Below are 10,572 nucleotides of genomic sequence, written 5' to 3'. Positions count from 1 at the left end.
GCCTCAACACATGTTATAGTGTCATTTTCTCTTTTGATATATGCTTGTCAAAATCAAATGGTAGATTATTTAGACTAAGTAGCATACATGTATGGTAGGGCAGGACATAGATAATAATGCTACTTAGCTGGTGTTTTAGTGGCAGTAAAATATACATTTAGGAAAAGTGCGGGGATGTTGGTACTTGGTGTGAGGTCAGAGGTTGCAGGTCAGGTCGCAACCAGTTCCAGAAATAGAGGGAAGCACAAGATGGCGCATGATGACTGGCAGCTCAAGTGCGCCTCTTACCTTGCAACACCTTGAAGTATAGTTACACATTCATGGCTCATTTCACTAATTCCACTGAGATAAGATTACTTTTTTGTTGTGACAGTAAGTCAATAGTAATTCTTTATTAGCCATAGCAATTCGGGATTATTTTTTCAAAGGTAAATTGCCAAATAAAGCCCAAATTTGCCATTTTTTTTCTGGATCAATCTCCAAAAGGTTGTGGCAGGTCCAGGGGGCAGATGTCCCTCTGCAATATAATAGGGTGCCGATCGCCTTATTGGGTGCCACTTCCCGGCCGACACTATGGAGGATGTGCCAAGTCAGCACAGTGGATAGTTTACTTCTGCCCTGTGCCACACATCCGTAAAAGAAGAATGATGGTGTCATGGAGGGATAGCTAGTGGTACTGCCCTGGCTTCAATATGCTACAGATAATTGGACAGTACCTTAGACCAGCAGTCCCCAACCTTTTTGGTACCAGGGACCGATTTTGTGGAAGACAATTTTTCCACGGACCGGGGGCTGGGTGTTTTGGGTTTGATTCAAATGCATTACATTTCTTGTGCATTTTACTTCTATTATTATTATTATTAATATATTTATTATTATCTATTATTATTAATAATATATTTATTATTATTTATAACACTCCACTTTCATTCTCTCACTCATTCTTACTCCTTATTTATTTCATATTCTGGCGCTCAGCAGTGAAGCAGCGTGCACCGCGGCAGAATAGGGAGACAGAGGGCTCGCGATCCCACCGTAGGACTCCTGGACGGTAAGTGAACTTCAAAGGGTGTAGCTAGTGAGAAAAGGGGTACCCTGTCCAGAAGTCCTACGGTGGGATCGCGAGCCCTCTGTCTCCCTACTCTGCCGCGGTGCCTGCTGCTTCACTGCTGAGCGACCGAGCTGGAGGCCTCGCGGAAGAGACTGAGGGGTGCCGAGCGGTTGCTAAAAACTTCATGAGGGACCACCCAGTGCCCCTCTCTCTCCTCTGCATCAAAAAAAAAAGGACGGCGTTTGAAGCCACCGATTCTGGGACACATCGGAAGGGGGAATGAGGGTCCTAAAGAGAGGGAAAGGATTAGAAAAATGTGGTCACATCGTGTGGCCCAGCTGCTCATAGGCCACGGACCGGTACCAGTCCACAGCCCGGTGGTTGGGGACCCCTGCCTTAGACGATGTAATAGATCTGTCTAGTGACAAGGACAATAATTACACTAGCCTCTGTCTGCAATCATAACTAAACATTTTTAAATGTAATCTGCATTATTTTAAATTAGATTTTTTTTAAAAACAATCTTTAGACACAAACGTCTACATTATATGCTTTTTCATTAAATGTATTATTTCACATAAATATGTTTATGACAGTAATTTGCTTTCACATTGTTTTAGCGTGCAGTCATATTCCACTTAAATCGGTTTTACCTCCTGCTGTAAGAAGCAGTGGGTGGTGACATCACTTATGACCTAATATTAGCGAGAGCTGTTGTACTAACTAATGTACACAGAATCAGGTTCAACAATAGGCTAATTGGCAATTTGTGTCCCCTCCCCCCAAAAAAAACATTCAGCAAAGTACTATTCAAGAGTTTTAAGGGTTACATGGCAACATAAATCATATTAGCGAAGGCAGAGCAGATGTTTAATATAAAATCCAGGAACATTAAAACAAATAATGTTATCATAACAGAACTGTACACCGCATTTGGTATTATTAAAAAGAAATATATCAATATTAAAGTGTTAATGAGTTAAAACTTCTATTCAAGGATGAAAGATTAAAAAAAAGTATGTTTACAGAGCTGTACACTGTATTTGTATATATATGATACTAAAATGTTAACAGATATAAATAAGTAAAAAGTAAGTTGTTTTCTGATATATACAGAATGTAATTGTAATTTAAATGTAAATATGTAATTATCACAATCCGTGTCACTGATATGCTATTAAATAGGGCATTCTATTAAGGAAATCAACCAGGAAATAATTTAGATCCCCAGCTTTATTGAATATATTTAGAAAAAAAATATTTTTAGAATATATTTTAATAAAAAAAATACAAGTTAATCTGTATTCATGACATGCCTGCCAGATTAAGAGGTTTCCTATGGACATACATAGTAACCGGGGACAATCAGGGTAATATTTCTTGAAAACAGGGACATGCGATCACCCTACATTGGAGCATTAAAGTAGTATTGTTTCTGCATACATACAAACCAGGAATAAGATTTCTTCCTATTAAAGAGCAAGTGTGAATACATCTGCAGGTGTCAGCAGAACATTGCACCCAGGTCCTGGAGCTCTAAATCAGTTCATATAATCGCCTGTTCTTAGAGTGATATTATCTGTGCAGCTGCAAGAGCAGGGAAAAGGCTATCAACTGACATTCTACCCTCCCCTGAGATTTCAGGGGTTTCAGGTATGGATGGTCCCCTGTCTGTGATCACCCGTATTATGATCAGGACTGCAGAGCACTGTCTCTGAATTACTATGTGGTCAGCAGTCTGGAAGCATAGAGTGAGAAGGTGTGGTGGATAATTAAAAAATATTAATTTCGATTGAAAAAAAGAGGAAAAAAAGACACAAAGACCTTTATGCTGACCCAGAAGAAGGCAAAAAACCCTCATTGAAGTAATTGTGCTAATTGTACCTCGAGAAGGGAAGAATTCCTTGTTGACTCCCAAATGCCAATCTGATTTCTCACTGGATCAAAAACCCATCAAGCCCATATTTCAAGGCATCATAGAATTCAATAACTCAGTGTCTGTGTGTAGGGAACAGCTGGCATTGTTTCTGTATGAAAGGTTTAATAATGTCTTCTAAGATGCCTTTTTCTAGTGTAAACAAATTAAACTTCTCCAGCCTTTCTTCATAACTAGAGTATTCCAGTCATCTTACTAATTTTGTAGCTCATATGTACAGTTTTTAAAGCTCCATAATGTCCTTTTTAAAAACAGATCCCCAGACTTGCACTGCATATTTAGGGTGAGTTCTTACCATTGAAAGTCCCTGTCCCAGGCTATGCTTTTGCTTTAGTCTAACTAAAATATACTTAGACAGCTGGCTGTGACACCATTGGAAAGCATCTGCTTGAATTTGAACTAACAACCTTTTGTGTGCAGATCCTGCACCTAGCAAACTTACCACAGGAGGACTTTAGCTATTCCTGTTGTAGTGCTTAATGCTGCATTATGGCCACAGGACGTGCTCATCTGTTAGCTATCTGCCATTACCTCGGCTGACAGTCATTCCCCAGTCCTATATAAGGCCTCTTCCTCTTATCCCCATTGCCATACGTGGGAACTTTCTAAATCTGACTACCCCAGAGTCCCACTTGTGTTATGTGGGTAGAAGATACTGCTGATGTCTGGTGCGGTGCCACTAACATCAGTGGACAGTCACGCCGATGTCACCGGACACACACCAATTATAGGAGGTGGACAGGGAGTGGAGCGTGCCACAACCCTGCTACCCCGAGACCTGGGCTTTCCGCTTAGTGACCCATAGACCCCAAGAAGTTCCACTTCACCCAGAGTCTCCAGGGAAAAAACCCAGAGAGTTCCATTGACCTTTTGTGGTCTAGCTACTAGTAGCAGTTTCTCATGGTTTAGACCTCCTGTTCTCCAATCCTGACCTCGGCTAGTTCCTCTTTTGCCTGGTTGTTGCCTGTATTGACTTTTGGTCTGATTCCTGACAATCTATACAACATCCTTTTGGTCTCGAGGAGTATATTCCTTTGCCTGAGAGTCCAGCCATCTCGCATCAAGGGGTTTGCCTCCCCAGAAAAAGTGACACTTATACAGAGCAAACATTATACTTTCCCCATGTGATGTTATACATAGGGATGCACCAATATATCGGTGGCCGAAACGTATTGGCCGGAAAAAAAACCCAACGAAAATAATCATCTACAGGGGCCCTGCCACTTCCCTCTGTGTTGCTCAGCAGCGTCTCTTGCTCCGTCGAGGTGACGCAGGAACCCAGCGGAGTCACGTGAATGCATTTCACCTCATGTGACTCTGCCCCCTTTCCTGTTTCCCTGGGCAGGTCAAGAGAAGTTCAAACAGACTGCGAGCAACGCAGAGGGAGACAGTGCCCTCTGCATAAGTCTGTGGGCGGCACCGGAAGATCTGCAGTTCAAGTAAGAGTGGGGGAGGGTGTATGAATGAGTATATGTGAATGAGGGAATGAATGTTTGTGATGAATGAATATGCGTGTGATAGCATGGATGTGTAAGTAGGGGGACAGAGCACAGGGAGGCTGTAGGTTATATGCATTTTTTGGCTGCTTCTGCATGATAGGAGTGTCATTGCTATATTAAATATACATTATTACTAATAGCAATCACACTGCTATCATGCCCAGGCATAACCAGATTCCAGCATGTACTGGCTGCCTGGGCATGATAGGAGTTTGATTGCTGTTAGTAATCATATAAATTTAATATAGCAATGATACTCCTATCATGCACAAGCAGCCAAAGTAGAAAAAGCTAGCAGAAATTATACTGCTATCATGCCCAGGTTCCAGGATGAGTGTGATTGATGTTAGCGGTTGCTGTTAGCAATCACACACCTATCATGCCCAGGTTCCAGGATGAGTGTGATTGATGTTAGCGGTTGCTGTTAGCAATCACACACCTATCATGCCCAGGTTCCAGCATGTACTGGCTGATGTACTAGCGGCTAACATCAATCACACTCATAATTTTGCCCAGGCAGCCAATACATGCTGGACCATGGGCATGATAGGAGTGTCATCCTATCCCACAAGCCTATCCCCACATTTCATATACATGGTGTCATTCAATCACACTCAGATTCTAGCATAAACCGACTGTCTGTGCGTTATAGGAGTTTAATTGCAGTTATTAATCATATATATATTTTATATATAAAACTGCTGTTTGAGTTTATTATTATTATCATTTATTTTTTGTCCAATTTTAGTGTGTTATTTATATTTAATAAATGTGTGTTTTTTGTTTTGTTTTTTCTAAAAGGGGGGGGGGTCATTTGTGGTATCGGTTTCGGCCAGTGCATCCTGAATTTTAGGTTTCAGTTTCGGTCCAGAATTTTCATTTCCGTGCATCCCTAGATACAGTACCTTAATGTCAAATCAAAGCCCTTTTTCAGCAGTGGCAAGGTGAGACTTCAGTTGGCTTGAGTCAAGTGGGTTTGAGAATGTGTTGGAGGTGACAGTTGAGTTCACTTTAATGAACCCGCAATGTTCTCAGTTTCAGTTAACCTGAGCAACTCAACTCGACTGACAACACCACACAACTCAAGAAATGGAGGTAATGATACATTTGTGTATATTGCGTATGTTTAACATACTAAACAAATGTAAGTAGGTCAAAAGCTAGTTCAAGAAAAAGAACCCATCAGCTTTTGGCTGCCACTGCTCCACAGCATGGTAATGTTACTTAACATGTTTCTCTCACAGACCCTATGCCCCGCATACTAAATACATTTTAGTATATTAGTCCTAAATAACATAGGCTGTGCACATTTTTCTGAATGAATGAGCAGATTGTTTAGTAAGTTCTTATTACTAACAATCAAGTCATAGAAGATGAATATTGCATATTAAGGGGCCTCATTTTTCCTGGGCTTAATTTGTGTATTGAGATGTTTCACCTGTCATGGTGGTTTGCCTTATATAGGGTGGATCTTCTGGCATCTCCTGCTTTTAAATTCCTGATGCAGGAGACTCAGACCTCATAGCAAATATATCTCCAGTAACTCAATCATCCTAAAAATGGATGGTATTTTAAAAGGATAGTCATTGCATGATTTATGCTATAGGTATAGCTGCAGTCATGAGAGCTGACATCAAGTTGTTCTTTAGTCACGACTCTAAATAACTTATATAACTAAACATTAGCCATTGTGACATTGTGTTGATCAGATTATATCCTGGTAGAGAAGACTAAATTAAAATAACTATAACAAACAGCATTCCCATTGGCCCTACAACAGCCTACAACTATTAAGTAGTGCTTATATTTTATTTTAAGGAAGAAAAGATTGCACGACTACAGCCAGGCTGATGGGCACATAAAAGAGACATGCCTGTATGTACATTTGGCCCTGTGAAAAATGAAATAAAACCGTCTACATGTGTATGTAAGATATGGCACATGAACAGTTTTTGTTTTAATTAGTGAATGGATGAGTATTTGTGAATGAGTGAACCGATGAGTTGTTTGTGATAGCATGGATGTGTAAGTGAGGGGCAAACATGGAACAAGCAGGCTTTTAAAAGCAAAGATGACATATGCAGGTTCTTTGTAGCAAGGGGAGGCTGTTTGGGGCAAGCATGGCACAGGGAGGCTGTTTGGAGCAAGCATGGCACAGGAAGGCTGCTTGGGCCAAAGATGACACAGGCAGTCTGTTTGGAAGAAAGATGGCACAGGCAGGCTGTTTGTGGCAAAAATAACACAGGGAGGCTGTTTGGGGAGAAAGATGGCATGTCCTATGCATCCAGTCTGGGTGCTAGGCAGATCCCGTGAATGCAATGATGGGTTTGCATGTGTTGTTTATTTGCTTTCTAACACAGGAGGAATCCTGAAGATGGCATCACATGCCAGCTAAGATACTTTGTGACACAATAGGAATCCTGTATGATGAACTGTACACATATATAACATTATTTTACTGTTTATTTTTTTCTAAGCCTGTCTAAGCAGTTTTTTTTTATGAAAATGTAATTTTGTAGTATTTACTATAAGGTTTAACACTATAATTGCCTTTACAAATAATTTCTAATGATAACAAAACACAAATAAGGATTAGATTTCTCTGAAGGTGTTTTAAGCACAACTATGTTACAGGGGCCCTAGGCTGGGCTTGCCCAAATGTCACCTGCCCTCCTCTATGCGCGCACAAATAGGTTCAGGAGTGTGTGTGATTAATTGTACTGTGTTATAGGTAAAACATGTGAAAAATTATGTTAAAACAAAAACATTTAATGCAACTAATAGCTACATCTATGGAGCGTTGTAACTGTATCTTTAGTACACAAAGAAGAAGAAAGTCAGTATGCTCCATTTATACTGTTCCTGCAGCTGTCAGTGCTGACAGACAGGACCTTATGCAAGTACATAATTGGCAAACATTGGAGCCCATTTAAAGCCCAATTCAATGGCCTCCATTAAAGAAAAACAAATCAAGTTATAAAAAACTGAATGGTTTGGTATTCATAGGCTTGTCCATTTAGCAGCTGCTTAATCCAGACCGTGGCCACTAAAACATGTCCATAGAAGCACAGGAGATATAGTTCATACCAATTTAATAGGCTCTGTTACCAGTTCGCAAGTTTAAATACCATACATAAGACAATGAAACAATTCTAAACTGAGCATATGAATAGTAATAGTGTAGTACTAACTACATTTGTGCACATCGCCTCTAACAAGTAAAACAATGCCATCTCAAACCTTTGTGTGTGAGTTTTTGTGTTCCAACCCTTTACATTTTAAGTGATGAAGGACAGATGTCATGTAGCCATTCCATGATTAACTGTATTAATATGTTCTGTTCAGTGAAAAGATCAAGGTATCTTCCGAGCATGCTTGTGTTTACAGTGGCCAAATGGGTGGGGGCATGGAAATCATGACAGTTGGTTCTTGTTCAATTGCGACAAAATCTTCTAAATGTCTTTCATGTCAGAATTGTTGCCTGACGTCAGGCTATTCTCCAGGGAAACTCTATCTAGACAATATGTGGTGTTCAGGTGTCCTCAGCTAATGCTGAGGGTGGGAAGGAACCCTATGCAACTGGAAACTTTGTAGCACACAAAGAAGGAGTCTGGCGTGATGGTGGTGGTGGTGGTGGCAGTGTATCTCTTACTCCTGCAGGACGTGAGGGCTGTGGTTCTGGCTTACCCACCACCTACATCACCCTGGCGATGTTTCACTTATATTGAAAGATAAACATACATGTGAATTACAAACCAGGAAGATTAAACATATTATTAATATATTTACATGCATTTATTATTTACCTAACCACTTTTCAGCTAGACAGAATACAGGAAAAGGAGAGAGAATAGAAATATTTACAAAGATCAAGTATTACAGGAATGGAACAGAGGAATGCATGGGATGTGTTGACAACTAGCCTGTGGTATTACACCTTAATCTACCTTTAAAAAAAGAGTCGACCGAAATATGTTAGTATGACCTCTGGGTATTTGACCTAATGGATGCATGTAAATGTATGGTGTGGTTAACCAAAGTGTGAGCTGCCTTAAGCCTTTGGGTGCTTGAGGTCAGGACACATTTCTTTATGTGGGAGGCCAGGACAATTTTCATAGTTTAATTTAAATTATATCCTTATATACACCATAAAACAACTTACACTTAACCTAGGGAAACCTCTCTATATTTTTTTTTGAAAAGATTAAGCCGTTCATAGATACCTAGTTTAGGGCATCCTGTGGAAAACATTATACATTCTTTTTCCATTATTTGCCGAAACAAGTAGTAAATGTAACAAAAACTAGGCTTGTCTGTTATTGACTAGGCTTGTCTCCTTAGGCAATGTATCCAATATATGTTGTTGTACTTACAGGTGATTGCACGCAAAGCCAATGTAGGAGAACCACATATCACAGGTGTTTATTTTTAGGAGCGCTTTTAGAGAGGGAGGACACATCATGTAATGTTACAATTACTGATCCCTTCATGTTAACAGAGATTAGACTTTTTATCCTGAGTGTTGCCCAGCTGACATCACAAGAGATTGACTGGTTGTCTGCTGTTACTTTTTTTTTGTTCCTTGCAGCCATGTTAGCAGGCAGCCATAATAGACTACCTTGCTCCATGGACAGACTCTTGTCTATATGCATGAATCAGATATAATTTTTTTTTTACACACAAGACTTATGGATGGGGGTGACTAATGGCTCAGGACCTGGCTGGCTATTGCATTACATAAACATTTAGTTGACATCCCGGGTCCACTTTACCAACCTGTACCTCATACAGTTTTTCAACTTCAGCTTGTCATCATCAGTTGAATATATCATCCTTCTCCTAAATGGACTGTCGTGGCATTGGTCCCACTGACTATCCCTCCCATCTAAATGACCTTGATGTGTTCACCTCTTTAGAGTAGGCTGCTCACACTGGTCACGGTGTCACAAACTATGTAAAGCACTGCCTCCAACCAAAACAAATGTCTCTGAAATATTAGAAGATAAATATGAGCATCCCTCGGACTCACTTGTCATCTAATGGTGTCATTATGTACAGAACAATTGGAATTAGTGTTCTGTCTAGGAAAGTAGGACAGAAACTATGCAGACCACATTTTAGAGGGTTACAAACAACAGATGTTGTTGCTATGGAAATGTACAGTGTGTTTACAAGTACTTTTCTCAATGTCAATGCTGAATGGTTCATCCTAGAGGGAACACTCCAAAAATGTCCTCATAGCTGTTCCTTCGTCATGTGCCATGCTAAATTCCATGACAATTTACCCACTAAATGTTTAGTTATAATTTAAACTCATTGTTCAATTATACATTACGAAGGGCCATATCAGCTCCTTTTTTATGAGAACATCATCAGGGTTGGCCATTCGTAGTCTCTGCAATTCACTGACTAGTGACCAGTAGCGTACCGAATGGTGGGAGGAGGAGGGTGCCTGGTGGGCTAGGGGCCGGCCGAGCCTATATCTATGTGGCTCTACGACTGCCTAACGCAGGCCTGCAGCTCTCGCACACTGTTTTCCACCCAGGTTCCTGCTTCTCCTGGAGAGTTTCCTCACACAGTGTGCAGGCAGCTACCTAGCCCCAGTGCTGCTCAGTTGGCCCCTGGACCAGTTAAATCTGCAAGAGACATAAGGGGGGGGGTGTGTGCGGGAGAGTGAATGGGGGAATGAGAGAGTGTTTAGGGTCAGAAATGGGACAGGCAGGCTGTTTGGGGGGGTCCAGAGGGGCCCCCAAAACATCCTGCCTGTGCCACCTCTGCCCCAGAAGCAGCCTGTCTGTGCCACCTCTGCCCCTGAAGCAGCCTGCCTGTGCCAAATCTGCCCCTGAAATAGCCTGCCTGTGCCAAATCTGCCCCTGAAATAGCCTGCCTGTGCCATATCTGCCCCTTTAGAAGCCTGCCTGTGCCACCTCGGAACCTGAAGCAACATGCCTGTGCCAACTCTGCCCCTAAAACAGCCTCCCTGTTCCATATCTGTTCAGTAAATGTTATTTATTTAAACATATTTTATTTATTTATTAATGAATAATTAATCTAGTTTTTTCCAGTTGACATTCAGTTTACAAGTT

Source organism: Spea bombifrons, chromosome 13 (assembly GCF_027358695.1).
Source record: "Spea bombifrons isolate aSpeBom1 chromosome 13, aSpeBom1.2.pri, whole genome shotgun sequence".
Taxonomy (NCBI): Eukaryota; Metazoa; Chordata; class Amphibia; order Anura; family Pelobatidae; genus Spea; species Spea bombifrons.
This window is presented reverse-complemented; position numbering follows the sequence as displayed.